The following is a 21,093-nucleotide window of genomic DNA, read 5'->3' as shown; positions in this document are numbered from 1 at the left end:
ATAGTCCACGGTGGTCCAGGGCCTCTGTGTCTTTCCCAAATCTCTTCCAGTACCTTGTAGGTTCTGAATTCCACTGAGGTTCCTATCAAAGATATACCAGATGAAGAAGTGAAGAATTCTCTACTTGAGGTAATGTAACATTTAATACAATGAGACAACATTTGTTGTCCAGTAAAATCAATTTTGACTGATGTTTAAGGTTTACTAAATCTAGACCCATATTCATAAAGATTCAGAGTATATGTGATGATCTAAGATCAGATTTCTGTCTCATTTGCAGTGATCTTAGTGACAATAACCGCTCCTACTTGGAGAATTTTTATGAATACATGATCTGATTAAATCTTTAAGATAATAATAAGGATAATTGTAAGAGCAATAATGCCTTTTCAGTTCCGTTTAGGCAAATATAGAAATTGGGCAATATGTGTCTTTCAAATTAGTACATAATCTTTATGATCTAGAAATTCAGTGCAACATCTGTGAGTGAACTACAGAGATGCAAGGATAAACACTCCAGCATGCTCCAGACAACGGGATGCTTACACTTCATTAAGACACTGGATGACTAGAAGAAAGTCATACAAGATTATGTTCAATGGTATTTCATCTACTGCAACCATTTCTCCATTCAGAGGTATTACATTTATTTTGAGTATATTTGAGTATATCACTTAATTTGTACATCTAAAGTTGATAAAATTATTCTTTTACCAGAGTAATTATTTTCTTTTCATTTGTTTAATGTGCATGTATCTGATCCTTCATGTAGGGATGCACTGCTAAATGTTACAACTGTACAGAATATATAAGTGACTGTTCTGACTGACATGTTTCCTAGATTTAAGGAGGGACAAGCAACACTTAACGTTGCCAATTCTCTGGAACAGTATCCATCACTCTTCCAGTCTTTCATATGTAACACTGAGACCAGGCTGACTGCAGATGTTGTAGAGGAAACCTTTAAGTGAAGCCTAGCACTCTTGGAAGCACCAAGCTACACAATTTATGTTATATGTACAAGGTATTTAGTGTAGATTGTAAAATATAAACAGGTTCTTTAGAAACACATTGATACAGTTGTAACAGACTGTGCCAGAGGCCCTTAATTCTAGTCTTTGAAGAATCTTGTTTAGTTTTTTATATTTTTTTTTTCTTATTTCAGTGCAGGCCCTTCTCCTCAGGATGTGCTGAAGTTTAGAACCGGGTTAAAGTAAGTCCCTGTACCCACCCACGCAGACGCTGCCGTCTCTGTTCTTCCCGCCCTGCTACCCTGCCTGTTGCTAGCCAACATTCGCTCCCTCGAAAAGAAGCTGGGTGAGCTGAGAACGAGGATAACAACCTATCGGGTGGAAGGAGTGAGTTTGTAGCTGGATCGCTGAGTCAGGCGTACTGTCTGAGAGCCAGGTTTTCATGAGAATTAGAGCGTAGCATTCTCTTATCTCACGTTGGGTTGTTCTCCTCGTTCTCAGCTCATCAGTTCTCAGTTTTCGAGGGGGCGTTGGCTAGCAACAGGCAGGGTAGGGGTGGATACGTAGCTGACCTCTCTTGCCCCGCTTCTGCCTTGGGCACTTTGTCCGTCTGCTGCGACGTCTTCCCAAGGCTGGTGCTGCTGGGCCTTGCTGTCTGGTCAAAATCAGAAAGACTAAATGTAAGTTCATCAAGATGGGCTTAAAATGTAAACCTATACAAGCGTGATGAACATATGAAATGAAACTTGAAACCTTTCTTTTGCAACTCTCCTCATAATTACAGTGTGTGTATTTTGCTCTTCTCACTACTGTTGGAGTCTCCTTCAGCCACAGCAGCATCTTTAAGTTGAGGGGGATATTGTTGTGAGTGAAACTATGCCTCACGAGACTGAAAAATTTATGAGTTGAAATACTGAACCAAGCAACAAGCTTAAATACACATGTGCATAAATGTTCTATAAATGTACACTGATCAGCCAATTTTTTTCACCATCGCGTCTGATCCGATTGTATCAACAGAACACACACTAACACCACCACAAGGCACGTGTCCCCAACACAGTGGTGGTGTATTAGTGTGTTTTCTGCTGGTACAATTGGATTAGACACAGCAGTACTGCAGAGGTGTTCACCCACTATTTACTTTAGTAGACACATTAGCACACCTTGATAACAGTGCCCTAATAGAAACAGTTTGCAACCATTTAAAAATGCAGTTGTTTTTATCACGATTCCTGAAAAGCTACTTTGTGACAACGGCAGTTGCACAAATAATATTGACTTGAATCCATGCTGGTATTGATGTTCTCCCAGAGTTGTCTAAGTCACTCTGCAGTTCCTCTGCCTCTCTGGGCACTTTGCACACAAGATGCTCTATCTCTACGTATTTTAGAGCAGCTAGTGGCTCTTTAATTTCTCTGTCTTTCTGGTCTCGGTTGCCATGAGGCATTTCACTCTTTCTCTCTCCCTTCATAAAGTCTTTTTACAGTCATTTTATTTTAAGGACGTCTTACTGCTGTTTTTTGGTTTAGTTATTCCTCTTATTTCACAACAGCATTGTCTCCCTGGACAGTGAAAGTAGGAACAAGGAGGTTGTGTTAAGATTATATATTTATTCTACACTGGCGGCTGTGTAGGTATAAATGATTTTCTGAGGAAGGTAAGTGCTCTTTTGGGTTTGTCTGCTTTTTTCACGTCTGTTGTGCTCTGATAATTGTTAATGCCTATGGAATGGCAGTCTGTTTCATAACTGTTTAATAACTTGAATAAATAACTTTTATGGTTACATTGGTGTTAATTCATGTTTTGTGAATTACTTGATTAAAATTGAGGGTTACAATTTTCATTTATTGGCTGAAATGATCTTGACTAGGATTGACTTGGAGTTTGACACACTAATCTTTTTGGTAGATTTTATGTAAAAGCAATAAGTTGTGTACCATCATGTATTTTGTGTTACGGTTCATTTGGTGGAACGTAATTTAATTATGTAGGGCTTAATAAATATAATGTAGTATGTAGAACTTTTATAGAATATTTACAATTAAATGTTGTTTAAGTTCAGAAAAAAATGCAAATGTACTTAAAAAAAAGTAAAAAAAAACATTTATGTAAACATATTACACTGTTTTTCACTGCTTTTGTCCCTCCACTTTGATCCTGGGAAAAGATTGCTGTGTTGTGCTGATTTATAGTGAAGACCAGAAGCAGTTAAACAAGCAGCTGAAACACAGTTGAATAAATAAATGTTTTGATAAAGTGAAATAATGTTTTTAAATATGTGTTTAAATAGATATAAACATTAATGGTGATAATAATTATAGTCTATTATAATCTTTTGGAAGTTCTCTATTTTCATTTTCACGATTTACACTGAGATGAACCGAATCGGAAACTCTGTAAAGGTGTGATATGGATGGCAGGCTGATTAAACACAACGGAAAACAGATAGTTTAGCTGAAAGTAAAACAGGTCTGTAAATAATAATAAACAACAACAATAATCCATTAAAAGAAGAGACCTTATTTATTCTTAGCACTGTTCAAATTAGCCTTACTTTCCTCAGCTTCTTATTTAAATGATCCAGTCCACCTTAAGTGCTGCTGTTTCGCCTGTAGGTGGCGCTGATGAGTTGATTTTCATCATTAATCTGTGTGATCTGGAAAATAAGACTGAATTGACTTCTTACACTTATCTTCTGAACCATTTCTGTTGTGTTACTCTAATAAACATGCAGGTATTTGTATGTTTTTTACACTGCCCAGTATTAACCCCCTTTGTAATTACGGATATTTTAATAGCTCTTTATAGAGAAGACTGATTAGCAGATAATACTTTGCCAAGTGTCAAGATGTGTTGTATAAAAGAGGCTTATATCAGAGCCAGTTTACGGAGTCTAGTCACTTCCTGTTTACTCTGTTGTCTCAAAAAATGAGTGCCAACTTCTAAAACTCACCTTAATGACCGTAACTATTTAATGTAAGAAGTATTATTATTATTATTATTATTAGTTTATGTAAAGTTAAATAATTAAAACCTAATTATTTATTGAACTGTCCATAAGCTCTAAACATCTTATATGCATCCACATACTGCTCCAGACTGATCCTTATCCCCATTTTAACACCATTTTAAGGGTTGTTATTTTAAGTAAAAAACTTCACATAATGAGGCATTCACCACCCTCCTCCACTGTTCATGGTGAGTCCACTTCACCACACTCCATTTTATAGCACTTACAGTCCCCCATTACAATCGCCTGCACAGATGTTCTTCTGTCCACAGCCCTCGTTGATTCAGGAGTGGCTACAAAGTAATAAGGCTTTCACCAACCTCCTACACAGTTCTTGGTGAGTCCTCTTCATCACACTCCTTGTTGTACCTTTAAAGTGCCCATTACAGTTGACTGCCCAGATTCTTTTTTGTTCACAGCCATTTTTGATCCGTAAGTGGCTACAAAATTCTTTAATGAGGCTTTCACCAACCTCATCCACTGTTCTTGGTGAGTCCACTTCATCACACTCCATTTTATAGCACTTACAATGCCCATTACAATTGCCTACCCAGATTCTCTTCTGTCCACAGCCCTCTATGATTACGAAGTGCCTACAAACCTCTTAAATGGGGCGATCAGCAACCTTATCCACAGAGCTTGGTGAGTCAGCTTTAGCACACTCCCTGTTATAACGCTCATAGTGCCCATTACAGTTGACTGCCCAGATTCTCTTCTGTTCACAGTCCTCTGTGATAGGCAGTGGCAACAAACTTCATTAATGCGGCTTTTACAATCCTCATCCATTTGTTCTTGGTAAATCCACTTCATTATACTCCTTGATATACCTTATAAAGTGCCCTTTACAATTGGCTGCCCAAATTCTCTTCTGTCCACAGCCCTCTTTGATTTCGAAAGTGGCTACAAACTTCTTTAATAAGGCTTTTTCCAACCTCGTCCACAGTTCATGGTAAGTCCACTTCATCACATTATTTGTTATACTGCTTACACTGCCCATTACAATCGACTGCCCAGATTCTCTTCTGTCCACAGCCTTTTATGATTCGGGAGTGGCTACAAACTTCAATAATGCGGCTTTCACCACCCTCCTCCACTGTTCATGGTGAGTCCGTTTTACCACACTCCATTTTGTAGCACTTACAGTGCCCATTACAATCGACTGCCCAGATTGTCCACAGCCCTCGATGATTCAGGATATAAACTGTGAATGAAAACTGTGGATAAATACTGTTTAGATTTGCACTAACCATACCCAGATTGTTTTTGATCTGCTGCATATTTCACTTTACTTTTTACGTCTTTACATATACTTTATTCATACACTTTGAGTGCATTGCTGCATATGCCACTTCACTTCCGACGTCAATGTCAGGGACCTCTACTTATTTATACAAACACCTATACTCTTACATTCCTACATATTAGTGAACAAAAATTTCAATGCTTTGAGTTATTTAATATTTAATGTTTATTTAAATGTTTGATGTTTATTGTTGCACCATGGGTCTGAGAGTAACTGAGTTTCAAGCCTGTGTATGTCCTGTACATATTGCAGTTTTGACTTTGAGTGGCTACAATATTTATTAATGAGGCTTTCACCAACCTCATCTACAGTTCTTGGTGGGTCCACTTCATCACACTCACACTTTGTTGTTGTACCTCTTAAGGTGCCAGATCATCTTGTGTCCACAGCCTTAGATAATTCGGTAGTTGCTAAACCACTTCATCCACAGTTCTGTCACACTGTCTGTTGTACTGCTTACAGTGCCCATTACAATCACCTGCCAAGATTCTCTTTTTTCACAGCCCTGTATGATTCGGAAGTGGCTACGAACTTCATTAATGAGGCTTATCTTATCCACAGTTCTTGTTCTTCATCACACTCCATTTTATAGCACTTAATGGTCCCCATTACAATCGCCTGCCCGGATTCTCTTCTGTCCACAGCCTTGATGATTCAGGAGTGGCTACAAACTTCATTAATAAGGCTTTCACCAACCTCCAACACAGTTCTTGGTGAGTCCACTTCATCATACTCCTTGTTGTACCTCTTAAAGTGCCCATTACAATTGACTGCCCAGATTCTCTTCTGTCCACAGCCCTCTTTGATTCTGAACTGTCTACAGCTTTCTACAGCTTTCATCAACCTCATCCACTGTTCTTGGTAAGTCCACTTCATCACACTCCATTTTATAGCACTTAATAGTCCCCATTACAATTGCCTGCCCAGATTCTCTTGTGTTCATAGCCCTAGATGATTCAGGAGTGGCTACAAACTTCATTACTAAGGCTTTCACCAACCTCCTACACAGTTCTTGGTAAGTCCACTTTATCTCACTCCTTGTTGTACCTCTTAAAGTGCCCATTACAATCACCTGCCCAGATTCACTTCTGTTCACAGTGATACTGTTATGTTCAAGACTTATGTGATCCTGTGATCCAGTTTTGCATATTTGATACTGTTAGTGCTGCCATCTGGTGGCCTGTTTGTCTTGTTTATTTATTTGTCTCTCTCTCCCTCTCCAGGTGAAATGACTTGGAATCAGCTGATCTCAATGCGTATGCTGGTTGGTTTCGTTGTCTGAGCTTTGTCATTAAAATGGAGCCATTGATGTTTATCCAGTCATCCACAATGTTCTCACCATGTGGTTAAATGCTGCTGTGATTTATGCTGCTCAGGATACTTTGGTTTTTTTCTTGCTATTTAAACACTCTTAGATTTAGCTTTGTACTTCTCGTAAATTTGTATGTTCCTGGATATAATGGCTGGCAAGCACTACACTGATTGTTTTCGCCTCACAATTTACAGTTTGACCTAGTATAATGTATGTGAAGCTGTTTTTGTCTACTCTTTTCTGTGTCATTATGTACTTGTTGATGTTCAAGTGGTTTAATCATAGTCACATATTTGTAGGGGTGAGTGCCATTTACTTTATTATTTTTTATTTTCTCTTGTTTCATGTTAGAGAGGCAGTTAAGACCACTATATTTTTTATTACTCTTTTTTTAGGTTAGCAAGTAAAGTGGAATGTCATGTGTTTCTGTTATTTTGGCCTTAGCTCACCCTGATGCTATATGATGTTGACTGTGACATTTTCATTTGAGCATTAAATCTGTTGTGCTGGTTTGTTTCTTATCTCCCTAAGTTCTAGACTAGTATTTTGAGAAATGTTTGATAAACAGGGTTGTAACAGTTACTCAATAATAGATGAACTTTACCATGTATAGTGCAACTTCTTTATTTCTCCCATTACAGCCAACTACACCATCACTCCTGCCACAGCTCTCTCTTTCCCCTCCCACTTGATTACTTCATAATAAAAGTCTTCCTTTTGAATTGCGGTACTAACCTTTACAGGTCAATATAGCTAACAAAAGGGATTATTAATAAAACAATGCCTTTCTACATCATAGACTTAAACTCCCTCACTTCTTAAAAATAAAAAAATGGATAATCATAGAGAACAGACTTTTACACATTTAAACAACAGAGTACACAGAGACAACACAAGAGCACAGAACAGAAGTATTATGTCCTTTCCAAATTTATTGTTAATCAAGTTTCCATTGTCCTACACTCAGGGCATGAAGTAACTTATAAGCTGGTGGCCCCTTTTTTGGTTTTACAGTCCACAAGCTGTTCTTTTGTACTGTGCTGCAGCACATGTTCAACCTTCTGTGTTTGTATGCTGCTTCTCTCCAGGCATAGTCGTTTCTCTGTGTCTGAGTTTAAGAGCTCTGTCTCTGCCTAAGTGTTGGAAGTGTAGAACTACCTTACATTTTTGAACGCCAAGTGACTAGCATCAAACATGACATCTGGCCTACTCTGTCTTGCTACACAGAAATTTTGGCCTATCTTGGAACCTGAGTTGGTCCTTCTCTTTCTCACAGAGGGAGAAGTCTTGTTCCAAGGCTAGTGAAGGGTCCATATGTATGGGCTGCATGTGCTGGATGTAAATGTCCTGGTGTATTTCTGCTTTCTATATCTATCATCTATCCCCACATAACAGATATGATCATGTTCCTCAAGTCCAACTTGGAAAGCAGATCTGAGATGGGGTATTACAGTGGAAGCGAACAACTTTATGTGAACAACTCAGTAAAAGATGAGCTCCAATGCACCTTCATGTGTTTGAGTCATGTTATTGAACAGAGGTTTTGACCATCATATTTTATGTGTAACTGTAGTGAAGACAACAAAAAGCTACGTTTGAATGTATGCACAGCTGGTGCAGCCTAGCCCAGGAGCCCAATGAATGAGAAGAACATGAAGGCATAATTTACCTTTTCATATTTCTAAACTTGCAGTAAACCTGGAAGATTCTGGGGCTTAGGCTGATGCCATTAAACATCCAGAGCATGTTCTCCCTGATGTAACATTTGACACCAGACCACAGTGTCTGTTCTAGGATCTTTAGATTGTGATAAATACAAACAGATGTCCCAAAAGTAACTCGTTAAATCAAGAAAACATAACCTCAAAGTGGATCTTCTGCTACGATCTGAAGATCTTCCACATCCAGCACAAACAACAGGTTTTAGAAAAGCCAGCGCCAAACTACTGGAAGAATAAGCATCAAAGAAAAGTAGCTAGTATACTATACATGCAAACACACTATACACATTATACATACTCTCTATTTACAATATTGCACTGGTGTAAAGCGGTTAAATGTACAGGTTTGATATGATCTAAATGTTTACATTATGTACAAAAAGCACTGGATGGGTGTGAATTCAGGTGTAGTGTAGGTGGGGAGAAGTCTTTGTGGGTGCAGTGTGACTGTGCATAGAGGTTCCAGTAGCAAGTGCAGGGTGCAGAGGGTGTCTGTATGGGGAGGAGATGTGATGGTACAGATTAGATAAACAGTCCACAAGCTATTGTTCATTCAGCAGCCTAATTGCTTGGGGATTGAAGCTGTCTCTGAACCAAATGGTTCTGGTGTTCAAGCTTCTGTACCTCCTGCCACTGGAGAGCTGTGAAAACAGGCAGTGGCTTGGGTGGGTGGAGTCCTTGATAATCCAATTTATAAAAGTAAATCAGAAATGACATTCCTTTACTGAGCATGCGTAGTCCAGATTGGGGCTACGGTTCTGAATTAGAGTCTAAAAAGCTGTCAGAATGGTGAAGAAGCAGTTCAGGGAGACAGATGGGGCTAAAAAGATGACAGTTATTAAGAGTTTATTTGTGAAAGACAAGGCTTAATCTGACTACTCAGTCCAATTTTTCTGTTCCACCTTAAATGGTGCAGCAGTTACAGTCAAAAGTATTCACCCCCCACCCCATTGCTATTTAGCTTTATTAGCAAACATAAGTGCTTTCTCCAAATTCAATAATGCTAAACTGCATTGAGGGGTTGAATAATTTGAGCTGCAAATGTACAGCACCATCATGAAATAGCTGCATCACTTAAGGTGGAACAGATAAATTTGGAAGAGAAGCTGATTTCAGTACAGCATCAATCTTGTGTGTTTTTCCATTTGTCTTCCAGTAAAACACAACTCAAATAATGAACATATGACGCTTTAAACACATTAACAGACAATATCATTTAAATTCAGCATGTAGTTCAAAACGACGTCCAACCAAACGCCGCTGTCTGACTCCCTGTTGTCTTCTTCTAGTTAATAGATGTAGATCAGCACCCTTAGCTCCTTCAATGAGTTTTTTCTCAGCCATTCTGTTATTTACAAAAAAAAGCTCTTTCCTTCAAGCTTTTCAGTCCCTGAGATCAGTACTGGAGGACTTAAGGACCACATGTATGAACACATTGTGAGATCTGTCCTTATCTTCTGGTTAGTGTGGATGAAGGTAAGATACATGAAGAAGGACATGACACCTCCAGGTAAGTTTCAACGAAGTGGTAGTTTTATTAAAGCATTCACCGTAGAAAAAGTAGAGAAGAAAAACTGTCCTTTTTTTCTTTGTCTTTTATATTTTATTCTTATCTTCTGTTTCTTTGCATTTTATCTTTGTCTTGGTTTCATCTGTCTTTTATCTTCGTCCTTTCTGTGTTATTGTCTTTTTTTCTTTGTCTTTAATCTTTGTCTACTTTTTCTTTGTCCTTTCTTTGTCCTTTGTGCTCTGAGCCATTACCTGGATGAGGTGAAGTAATGTTAATCTCTGCTCTCTGTTCTGATGATCAATGACATTATTAGACTCTTTCAGTGACTCTGGGCATGAAACTTGGGTGCCTACTAACCCAGGCTAGGAGAACATCATAACCTGAGCAAGTTGGTCCTTTCCATTACTGGTGATTAAAGCTTAAAGGTGCTATTTTCGATCGTCGCCAAGCAGGGCCTTCCATAAAGTCACAGCTGTTTTGTTTTACTGATAAGTTGTTTTTAATTTTTTTTTTATAATTTTTTTTATTTGGTTATTTGTCATTGTGGTTATTGTGAATATTCTTACTGTCTGTAAAATTGATTTGTCTGGTGTTTTTCTAATAAGAAAAATACCAGACAAATCAATTTTACAGACAGTAAGAATATTCACAATACTCATGCATATCAACAAACATTCATGCATATCAACACCACAGAAGGATGGGGGGGGGGAACCACATACATACATGTACAAACATACGTACACGTACATCACACATTAATACACATTCTACAAAAGCAACTATATTTACAGAGTCTTAACATAATTAATGGCCTCAGTCCAAAAGCAAATCATTGTTTTGGCATTGTGGAATCTGGCAGTTGCCCGTTCTAAAATAAGAATGTCCAGAAAATATCTACACCATAACTGAGATAAAGAAAGGTTAGGGTCAAACCATCCTTTCAAGATTGATTTCTTGGCCACAGTCAGAGCTGCCATCATGAGTTTCTTTTGTTGTACAGTAAGCATTAAAGTATAATCATCAAAAAGTAAAAGTAAGGCTGGAGACAAAGGAATATTCACAGACAAATAACCAGACAAGATTTGTATGACATACAGCCATAAAGCCTTCACAACTGAACATGACCGAAACATATGAACATATTCTCCAACTAAACCCACCTGTTACAGTTTTTGTCGTTTGAAAGCTTCATCAAAAAAGCACAACAAGGAGTAATGTAAATGCTGTGAGCTAATTTAAAGTGAATTAACTGATGAGACAAATTTTTTGAAGACAGAAAGATGTTATGCCACACCACGTCCCAATTTGCAGAAATTCTGAATGTACACAGATCTCTATTCCAGAGCCCTACTGCACCTACAGAAAAATTCTTAAATCGAATAAAGAAATCATACAAATGTGAGACTAAGCCTTGGGAAGATTCATGATTACACAGATGATCCAGTAGGAAATGGTTCTTCAACTAAGTATTCCATGGAACCCCGTATGAACGTAGTGCCGAGCGTAGTCTCAGGTATAGAAAATAGGAAGTACCAGGAATAGAGAAAAGGTTACATAACTCTTGAAAAGAGTAAAGCCCATGGGTGCCAAAAATATAATTCAAAATACGGATGTTGCTATTAGACCAAGTGGGAAAAACAAATGGCTTGGAACCTGTCAGAAGAAAATTATTAAACCATATGGGAGAGGATTTGTGCAGTTTCACATTGCACTTAAAAAACTTAGAAACGGAGTTCCATATCTCAAGTGAGCAAGAAATAATAGTGCTATATCTTAGAAGTGAGGTCCGATGTTTAACACCAGCAAAGGGTAAGTCTTGGAGCCTAATGGAAAAAAATAAGTTGCTGTTCTATTGCTCGCCACGATACTTTAGAAGTGGAATCAAACCATGACCTTATGGCTCTTAAATGAAAAGCCCAAAAATAATATTTAAAATTAGGAATAGCTAGACCACCAGATGAATCTGGACGTTGAAGTGATTTTAGGCAGATTTTAGCCATTTTGTTGTTCCATATGAAATTTTTGGATAACTTCTCAATATCATTAAAGAAGTTGTGTGGGGGGAAGAGGGGAAGCATTGCAAACAGAAAATTTATATGAGGGAGGATATTCATTTTAAGTATGGAAATCCTGGCAGACATGGAAATTTGAAGTAAAGACCATTTTTTCATATCCTTAGTAAGTTTATTAGGGCAATGAGCATAGATGTGCTTCTGAATTCCCAGGGGCTTGGGAATTGTAGAGAGTAGAATAAAAATCATAAAAAACTTTGTTTACTTGAGAAGGATTTGTAAACACCTTATCAGAGGAACTCCTTATCTTGAAGAAGATGTACGTTAAAATAGCAATGTTTTGCACTGCCATTACTTCGATTATTACATATCACCAGTTGAACTGGAGCATGATCAGATATAAGCATGGGTAGTATGCTAGCATGAGCGATAAATGGCAGCAAGTTGGGGGACATAAAGATGTAATCAATTCTAGAATAAGAGTTATGACGACATGAATAAAAAGTGAAATCTCTTCTAATTTTTTTAAACGCCAAGGATCTGAAATGTTTAGGTCGGTCATGAAGGTTTTGAAATATCTGGCAGATGCATTCTGGTGTGATAAAAGGGGAGTCCTAACAGATCTTTCTAGATCTGAGATGGTAAGATTGAGATCAGCTCCTATTATTAATGGATAATTACCTAAAGCTAGTAGATTGATTTTAATATCATCAAAAAAGGAAGATTCAAATAAGTTTGGTGCATAGATGGAAGCTAAGCAGTACGTTATCGTGCCTAATTTGACTACTATCTACCCCCGTAATCACTTCCTGAGCTAATAATTTGTAAGTTCAGTTTCCTATCAACTACAACAAAGATACCTTTAGTTTTGTTAGGAGCACAGGATTTTGTTATTATTTTGTAATATTTGTCTTGAAATCTGTGCACATGGCATGCTTTCAAATGAGACTTCTGTATGAAGACTATATGTGCTTTTTTCCTATGTAACAAATCCAAGCACTTAGTTCTTTTGATAGGCTCGTTGGCACCATGAATATTCCATGATAAAACATTGTAGCTATCCATAGAATTTGTACAGAAAAGAGATGCCATTCAGCAAATGAAATATAATCATTATATAGATCATACAATTTAAAGAGTATGGACTGAAACAATGAATGACAATCAGGTAAATTAAACACATCAAAATAATTGTCACATAAATGATTTGCCCCCCCCCCCCCCACCCCTGTCTATGTGGATGTGTGGTTGTGGTTTGTGCAGTTTCCAGTGTGTGTAGTATAAGAGTGCCTAAAGCCAGTTTTTATTGATAGACAAATTATTATACCATATTAAGAAACCTGCACGGCCAGTAAACCTGAATGGTTTTCTTCATTCTTTAAAAGTATTTGGTGGGACACTGTCCACTTTGTTTGATCTTTTTAAGATTTTAAGAACAAAACTCATTAATAAAGTTTTGCATTTTATTGCATTATATGTATTTTAAAGTCTTTGAGTAAGCATTGTACACTGTACTGCATCCCACATCTCTGTTACAGCAGTAACAGAGCTACCCATATAGTCCTAGGAACATTTTATTGTTTTAATATGGGTTATACAAAGAACTCGGTACAAAGAAATAATATCAGGTAAGTTTTAAAACTGACCTGTTATCTGTGTGTAAGCATATTATATAGTCCCAGGAACATAAAGTTTAGGATGTGCCCAGGCCCAGAGCAGGAATATCCTAAACTTTTGCTGACCCAAGGCTTGCATTATTTTAATACTGAATGTACAACTCAGTACTAGTTTTAGCTACACAATTAAAGTTGAATTATAAACACATTTAATAATAGTACTACTACTAATAATAATAATAAAATAAAAACTAAGATAGTCTAGTTTATTTTAGTGACTAGCAGATTTAAACATGTGTTGTTCCTTTTTTAGGTTTAGGTTGAGGGATTGTGAATGCTTAGTTACCGTTACCCACCAGAATATTTTGAAAAAGACACTTTTAGTTCCATGAAGATCCATGTTTTTAATAGAGTTCTGAGTGAAGAACCTTTTACCTGATGTATTTACCTGCACCATATTGAAGGTTCTTAACATTCATTAATTTTTATTACAAACATGTAATAGAAAAAGTAGCTAGCTAAACATTTTCTGTGGCAATGACAAATAACAAACATTTGATGCACTTTATTTTAAAGATTAAAGTTGTCACCATTTTGAACAATTCTGCCTGTACATTTCCCTAGAATACAGAACTGTATGTTATGTATGCATGTTACTGCTAATCTTCGTATTGAACATGAGTTCATGTAAGGATTTTACACAACAAGAGGCCTTTGTTGTCCCATGCAATGCAATAAACATTTAGCCTGCCAAACATTTAGGTTCCCCTGACTTTTAAAGTGCATCATTGTGTCACTGAATTAATGAATTATTTAACTTTTAAAACAGGCAAATTGAGGAATCAAGGAATCAGCACTATAGAAAAAGGGAAACATATCACAATTTAAGTAAATTTCCTTAACCGCTTAAGACTCTGCATCCTCATGAGGGGGCATTACATGGTGCTTTTCTGCACCATAATTCTCATCTCATTTTATGTGTGAAATAGTTCATTTATGTACAATAACATCTCTAGCTTCATTTGGCATGCACTGATGACAAATTGTAGCTATAATAAGATGCTACAACATCTGTAATGATGAAGTACTCATTTGAGGACATTGGGACTATATTAGGTCACAGGTTGCGCCTTTTATTTTATAATTACAGAAAGAGTTTCAATGTTAAAAGCAGAACAATCACTCAATGCAATTATAGATAAGTGTTTTTGTTCATTCTTAGTTTCATATGTGATGAAGGGTGTTGGTTTTGGTACATTTAGTAAAGTACTGTACTAAAGAACATATTTTTATATTTTCTTGTGCTTTAATTTGACTTTATCATACATTATACCTCTACTTTGCTGCATTTCAGAGGCATGTATTGTATTTTTTATGGTCAGCTACTTACACATAATGTTGCAATTATATTTGCACTATGGTATAGCCATGTTTAGGGCTTACAATAAAGTTTACATTGTTTCTACTTTTGTTTTTGTATCCTCATGCTTACAGTTCAAAATAGACAGTTTTGTACTTTGTTAGCCAATTGTTTCTTCCTGCACACATACTCTCAATTTACAATATCACAGTGGTAAAAGCAGTTAAATGTACAGGTTGATATAATCTAAATGTATACATTATTTACAAAAGGCACTAGATGGGTGTGAATTCAGGTGTAGTGTGGGTGCTGTGTGACTGCATAGGGGTCCAGTAGTAAGTGCAGAGTGTGTTTGTATGGGGAGGAGGTGTAATGGTACAGATGAGCTCCATAGTCCAGAAGCTCTTGTTCATTCAGCAGCCTAATTGCTTGAGGATAGAAGCGGTCTCTGAACCGACTGTGAGAACAGGTAATGGCTTGGGTGGGTGAAGTCCTTGATAATTCCTCAGACAGCGCCTGGTGTTTAAATCCAGAAGGTTTGGCAGCTGAACCCCGATGATGCGTCGGCCTGTGCGCACCACCCTCTGCAGAGATTTTCACTGTTGAGCTGTGCAGTTACCATACCAGGTGGTGAAACATCCCATCAGAATGCTCTCCACAGTGCAGATGGAACGTCCTGAGTATGCAGGGGTTCATACCAAACCTCCTCAGCCGTCTGAGGTAGAAGAGGTGGTGATGTGCTTTCTTTGCCACCCATGTGGTGTGTTCTGCCCATGTAAGTTCCTCAGTAATGTGAACACCAAGGAACTTGAAGCTGCCGACTCTTCTCCACAGTGGTCCCATCAATGGACATAGGGGTGTGCACTCTCTCCTGTTTCCTAAAGTCCACTACCAGCTCCTTGGTCTTGCTGATGTTAAGAGAAAGGTTGTTTTGCTGGCACCATTGTGAACCTCCTTTCTGTAGGCTGTCTCATTATCGTTGGAAATCAGGCCCACAATTGTCCTGTCATCAGCGAATTTAATGATGACATTGGAGCTGTATCTGGCTGTGCAGTCAAAGGTGTAGAGGGGAGTACAGGAGCGGGCTGAGGACACATCCCTGGAGGGGGGGGGGGGGGGTTCTAGTGTTGAGGGTCAGTAAGGAAGACATGTTTCTGCCCACCCTTAACATCTGCTGTCATCCTTTCAAGAAGTTCAGGATCCAGCTGCACAGAGAACTGTTCAGACGCAGATCCTGATGCTCTGTGTTAAACCTTGGTGGAATGATGGTGATGAATGCTGAACTGTAGTCCACAAACAGCAGTTTCACATAGGTGGTGTTCTTGTCCAGGTGGGGCAATTTGCAGAGTCAGGGAATCATTAATGGATCTGTTCTGCCCGTGTGCAAGTTGCAGTGGGCCCAAGGTACCAGGTAATGAGGAGCAGATGAAGTCTCTAACCAGTAGGTGTTAGAGCAACCGGGCGCCAGTCATTTAAGCAGGTAATTCTGCCCGTCTTTGGAACAGGGTCAATGGTGGCCAGTTTGAAGCATGCTAGCATGTCTAAGAGAGCATGAGAGGTGTTAAAAATGTCAGCTCCAGCAAGCATACTGACGCATGCTTTAAGAGTTCTGCTGGGTATGCCATTTGGGCCAGAAGATTTATGTTTGAAGATTTGTGTTGATACACTTAAAAGGGAAGGGAAGGAAAGGGGCGGAGCAGTGGTCTAGAATCCGTGTTTTCCGTGTGCTGCATGAGGTGTGCTGATAGAACATGGGTGCTACTTTCCTCAGGTTTCCTTTATTAAAGTCCCCAACAGTAATGAATGCAGCCTCCGGGCACACGGTTTCTTGCTTGTTGACCGCCTCGTACAGTTTCCTGAGCACCAGGTCCGTGTCCACGTGTACACGGCGGCAACAACGACCCCAGAGATCTGTTCCGGCAACCACACCAACCTGCACAAGATGATGAAATATTCCAGGTCCGGGGAGCAAAAAGACTCTATGAAGTGTACATTTTTCTGATCACACCAAGCATCGCTGATCAAAAAAACACACACCACCATCTTTGCTTTTCCCTGAGAGGTCCTTTGTTCCATCAGCCCGGTGCAGGGAGAACCAGGGAGAACCCCGCCGGCTCTGTCTGGAATTTTGTCTGACATCCAGGTTGCAATGAGGCAGATAATACAGCAGTCCCTTATCTCCGGTTGAAATGATATCTGTAAAGTTCGCTCAGGTTGTTTCCAGAGACTGTACATTGGCCAATAGTATGCTGGGGAGAGGGGGCTGCGAGGGTGCATTGTCTCAGCCTGATGAGGACTCCAGCTCTCCAGCTATGTTGGCTGTTTCAAGCTTCACCAAGAGGACTTTTTGATGAGTGTGCTCCCAGTATCAATCATGGCCTGGCAGTGGTGTGAGCCAATGGTGATAGATAACTTCAGGGAGTTCCACTGCAGCATACTGGTCTTGTGTTTTATTTGAAGGTGTTTTTTTTCTTACCCCCTTCTTGGTTAGCCTGTTCTGGCTAAAGGTTCTGGCTTGAGACAGGTCCTTCTCAATAATATTCCCAATTTCACTGTTTTTACAGTTCTTCATAAAAGGCTAGCTAGTCTGGTTCCTCAGTATGCCTTGCATTATTTCCTTCTCATCCATTCTCCACCTGAGACAACGGGCTCGATGTTGAAAAGCAAAGTCATGCACACCTGTTTTCTCTCACATATCCTCCTTTCAGCCTCAGCTTTATAGTCTTTAGACAGAAAGGCACGCAAAAACATTGTTTTAAATTGTGTCCATGTCGTGACATCCTCTTTCTTCCAACAACCAATCTTTAGCTGTCCCAGTTATCACAGACATCAGGGTTGCAAGTATCTCAGCATCGGTAAGAGAAAGGACAGCTAGGAACTCACATTATTCACATCATTCCAGGTAACCAATGGGATCTCGTTCATCACTTTCTCCTCCAAAAAGCAGGAAATCAATTTTAGAAGAGGCTTCACATGCATGAAAGTGATGCTTCCTATTGGCATATCTGTAGGTTTACTTGCTACACAAGGTCTAATGCTAACCCATGGAGTGGATATAAGCACAGCCTTTGCTGTGCATACGAACAATCAGCATAATACAGTTGCAGATCGTCAGAACATCAGCCAGCCGAAGTTGCAGATTAAAGCTGGATGCAGACAACAAGGGACTTGCCTTCTGCAAATGTATGTGGTTGTCTGCATCTCAAAGTGAGCCCATCATGGGGTCTATTGAACCTGTATGACAAAACAAAGATGAAGAATACATGTATAGAAACTGAATGATGACTTACCTCTTACAGAGCTGTATGCGAAAAGTCACCCTCATACAGTTGCAGATCGACAGAAAGTCAGCCAGCCAGCCATAGTTGTAAACTGAGATGCAGATGTACAGAACCTTGTTAGTCCACCTTCAGAAAGGGATTTGATCATGGGGTCCTGCAAACATGTATGACAAGAAAGAGAGTCAATACATGTATAGAAACTGAATGAATGATCACTTACCTGTTAAACAGCTGCATACGAACAGTCACCCTCATACAGTGGCAGATCGACAGAAAGTCAGCCAGCCAGCCAGCCATACTTTTAAACGAAGATGCAGATGTACAGAACCTTGTTAGTCCACCTTCAGAAAGGGATTTGATTATGGGGTTCTGTGAACCTGTATCACAAGAAAGAGAGTAAATACATGTATAGAAACTGAATGATCACTTACCAGTTAAACAGATGCATACGAACAGTCAGCCTCCTACAGTTGCAGATCATCAGAACATCAGCCAGCCAAAGTTCGAGATGGAGATAAAGACAACCACATACATTTGCAGAAGGCAAGTCCCTTGTTGTCTGCATCCAGCTTCAAACTGAGCCAATCGTGTAGTCTTTCGAACCTGTATGACAAAAAAAAATGGAGAATACATGTAAAGAAACTGAATGATCACTTACCTGTTACACAGCTGTATGCGAACCGTCAGCCTCCTACAGTTGCAGATCACCAGAACTTCAGCCAGCTTCAAAGTGAACCAGTCAAAGTGGTCCGGCGAACCTGTATGACAAGAAAAAAAGTTAATACATGTATAGAAACTGAATGATCACTTACCTGTTACACAGATGCATACGAACAGTCACCCTCATACAGTTGCAGATCGACAGAAAGTCAGCTGGCCAGCCATAGTTGTAAACTGAGATGCAGATGTACAGAACCTTGTTAGTCCACCTTTAGAAAGGGATTCGGTCATGGTGTCCTGCGAACTTGTATGACAAGAAAGAGAGTCAATACATGTGAAAAAACTGAATCATCACTTACCTGTTACAAAGCTGCATACGAACAGTCAGCCTCATATATTTGCAGATCATCAGAACTTCAGCCAGCCAAAGTTCCAGATGGAGAAGCAGACAACCACATACATTTGCAGTCGTCAAATCCCTTGTTGTTTGCATCCAGCTTCAAAGTGAACCAGTCAAGCGGTCCGGCGAACCTGTATGACACGAAAAGTCAATACATGTATAGAAACTAAATGTTCACTTACCTGTTACATAGATGCATACGAAGAGTCAGCCTCCTACAGTTGCAGATCATCAGAACTTCAACCAGCTTCAACGTGAACCAGTCAAGGGGTCCTGCGAACCTGTATGACAAGAAAAAAAGTCAATACATGTATAGAAACTGAATGATCACTTACCTGTTACACAGATGCATACGAACAGTCATCATCATACAGTTGCAGATCGACAGAAAGTTAGCCAGCCATAGTTGTAAACTGAGATGCAGATGTACATAACCTTCATAGTCCACCTTCAGAAAGGGATTCGGTCATGGTGTCCTGCGAACCTGTATGACAAGAAAGAGGGTCAATACATGTATAGAAACTAAATGATCACTTATCTGTTACACAGATGCATACGAACAGTCAGCCTCCTACAGTTGCAGATCATCAGAACTTCAGCCAGCCAAAGTTCAAGATGGAGATAAAGACAACCACATACATTTGCAGATCGACAGAAAGTCAGCTGGCCAGCCATAGTTGTAAACTGAGATGCAGATGTACAGAACCTTGTTAGTCCACCTTCAGAAAGGGATTTGATCATGGGGTCCTGCAAACATGTATGACAAGAAAGAGAGTCAATACATGTATAGAAACTGAATGAATGATCACTTACCTGTTAAACAGCTGCATACGAACAGTCACCCTCATACAGTGGCAGATCGACAGAAAGTCAGCCAGCCAGCCAGCCATACTTTTAAACGAAGATGCAGATGTACAGAACCTTGTTAGTCCACCTTCAGAAAGGGATTTGATTATGGGGTTCTGTGAACCTGTATCACAAGAAAGAGAGTAAATACATGTATAGAAACTGAATGATCACTTACCAGTTAAACAGATGCATACGAACAGTCAGCCTCCTACAGTTGCAGATCATCAGAACATCAGCCAGCCAAAGTTCGAGATGGAGATAAAGACAACCACATACATTTGCAGAAGGCAAGTCCCTTGTTGTCTGCATCCAGCTTCAAACTGAGCCAATCGTGTAGTCTTTCGAACCTGTATGACAAAAAAAGATGGAGAATACATGTAAAGAAACTGAATGATCACTTACCTGTTACACAGCTGTATGCGAACCGTCAGCCTCCTACAGTTGCAGATCACCAGAACTTCAGCCAGCTTCAAAGTGAACCAGTCAAAGTGGTCCGGCGAACCTGTATGACAAGAAAAAAAGTTAATACATGTATAGAAACTGAATGATCACTTACCTGTTACACAGATGCATACGAACAGTCACCCTCATAAAGTTGCAGATCGACAGAAAGTCAGCTGGCCAGCCATAGTTGTAAACTGAGATGCAGATGTACAGAACCTTGTTAGTCCACCTTTAGAAAGGGATTCGGTCATGGTGTCCTGCGAACTTGTATGACAAGAAAGAGAGTCAATACATGTGAAAAAACTGAATCATCACTTACCTGTTACAAAGCTGCATACGAACAGTTAGCCTCATATATTTGCAGATCATCAGAACTTCAGCCAGCCAAAGTTCCAGATGGAGAAGCAGACAACCACATACATTTGCAGTCGTCAAATCCCTTGTTGTTTGCATCCAGCTTCAAAGTGAACCAGTCAAGCGGTCCGGCGAACCTGTATGACACGAAAAGTCAATACATGTATAGAAACTAAATGTTCACTTACCTGTTACATAGATGCATACGAAGAGTCAGCCTCCTACAGTTGCAGATCATCAGAACTTCAACCAGCTTCAAAGTGAACCAGTCAAGGGGTCCTGCG

Source organism: Salminus brasiliensis, chromosome 16 (genome assembly GCF_030463535.1).
Source record: "Salminus brasiliensis chromosome 16, fSalBra1.hap2, whole genome shotgun sequence".
Taxonomy (NCBI): Eukaryota; Metazoa; Chordata; class Actinopteri; order Characiformes; family Bryconidae; genus Salminus; species Salminus brasiliensis.
This window is presented reverse-complemented; position numbering follows the sequence as displayed.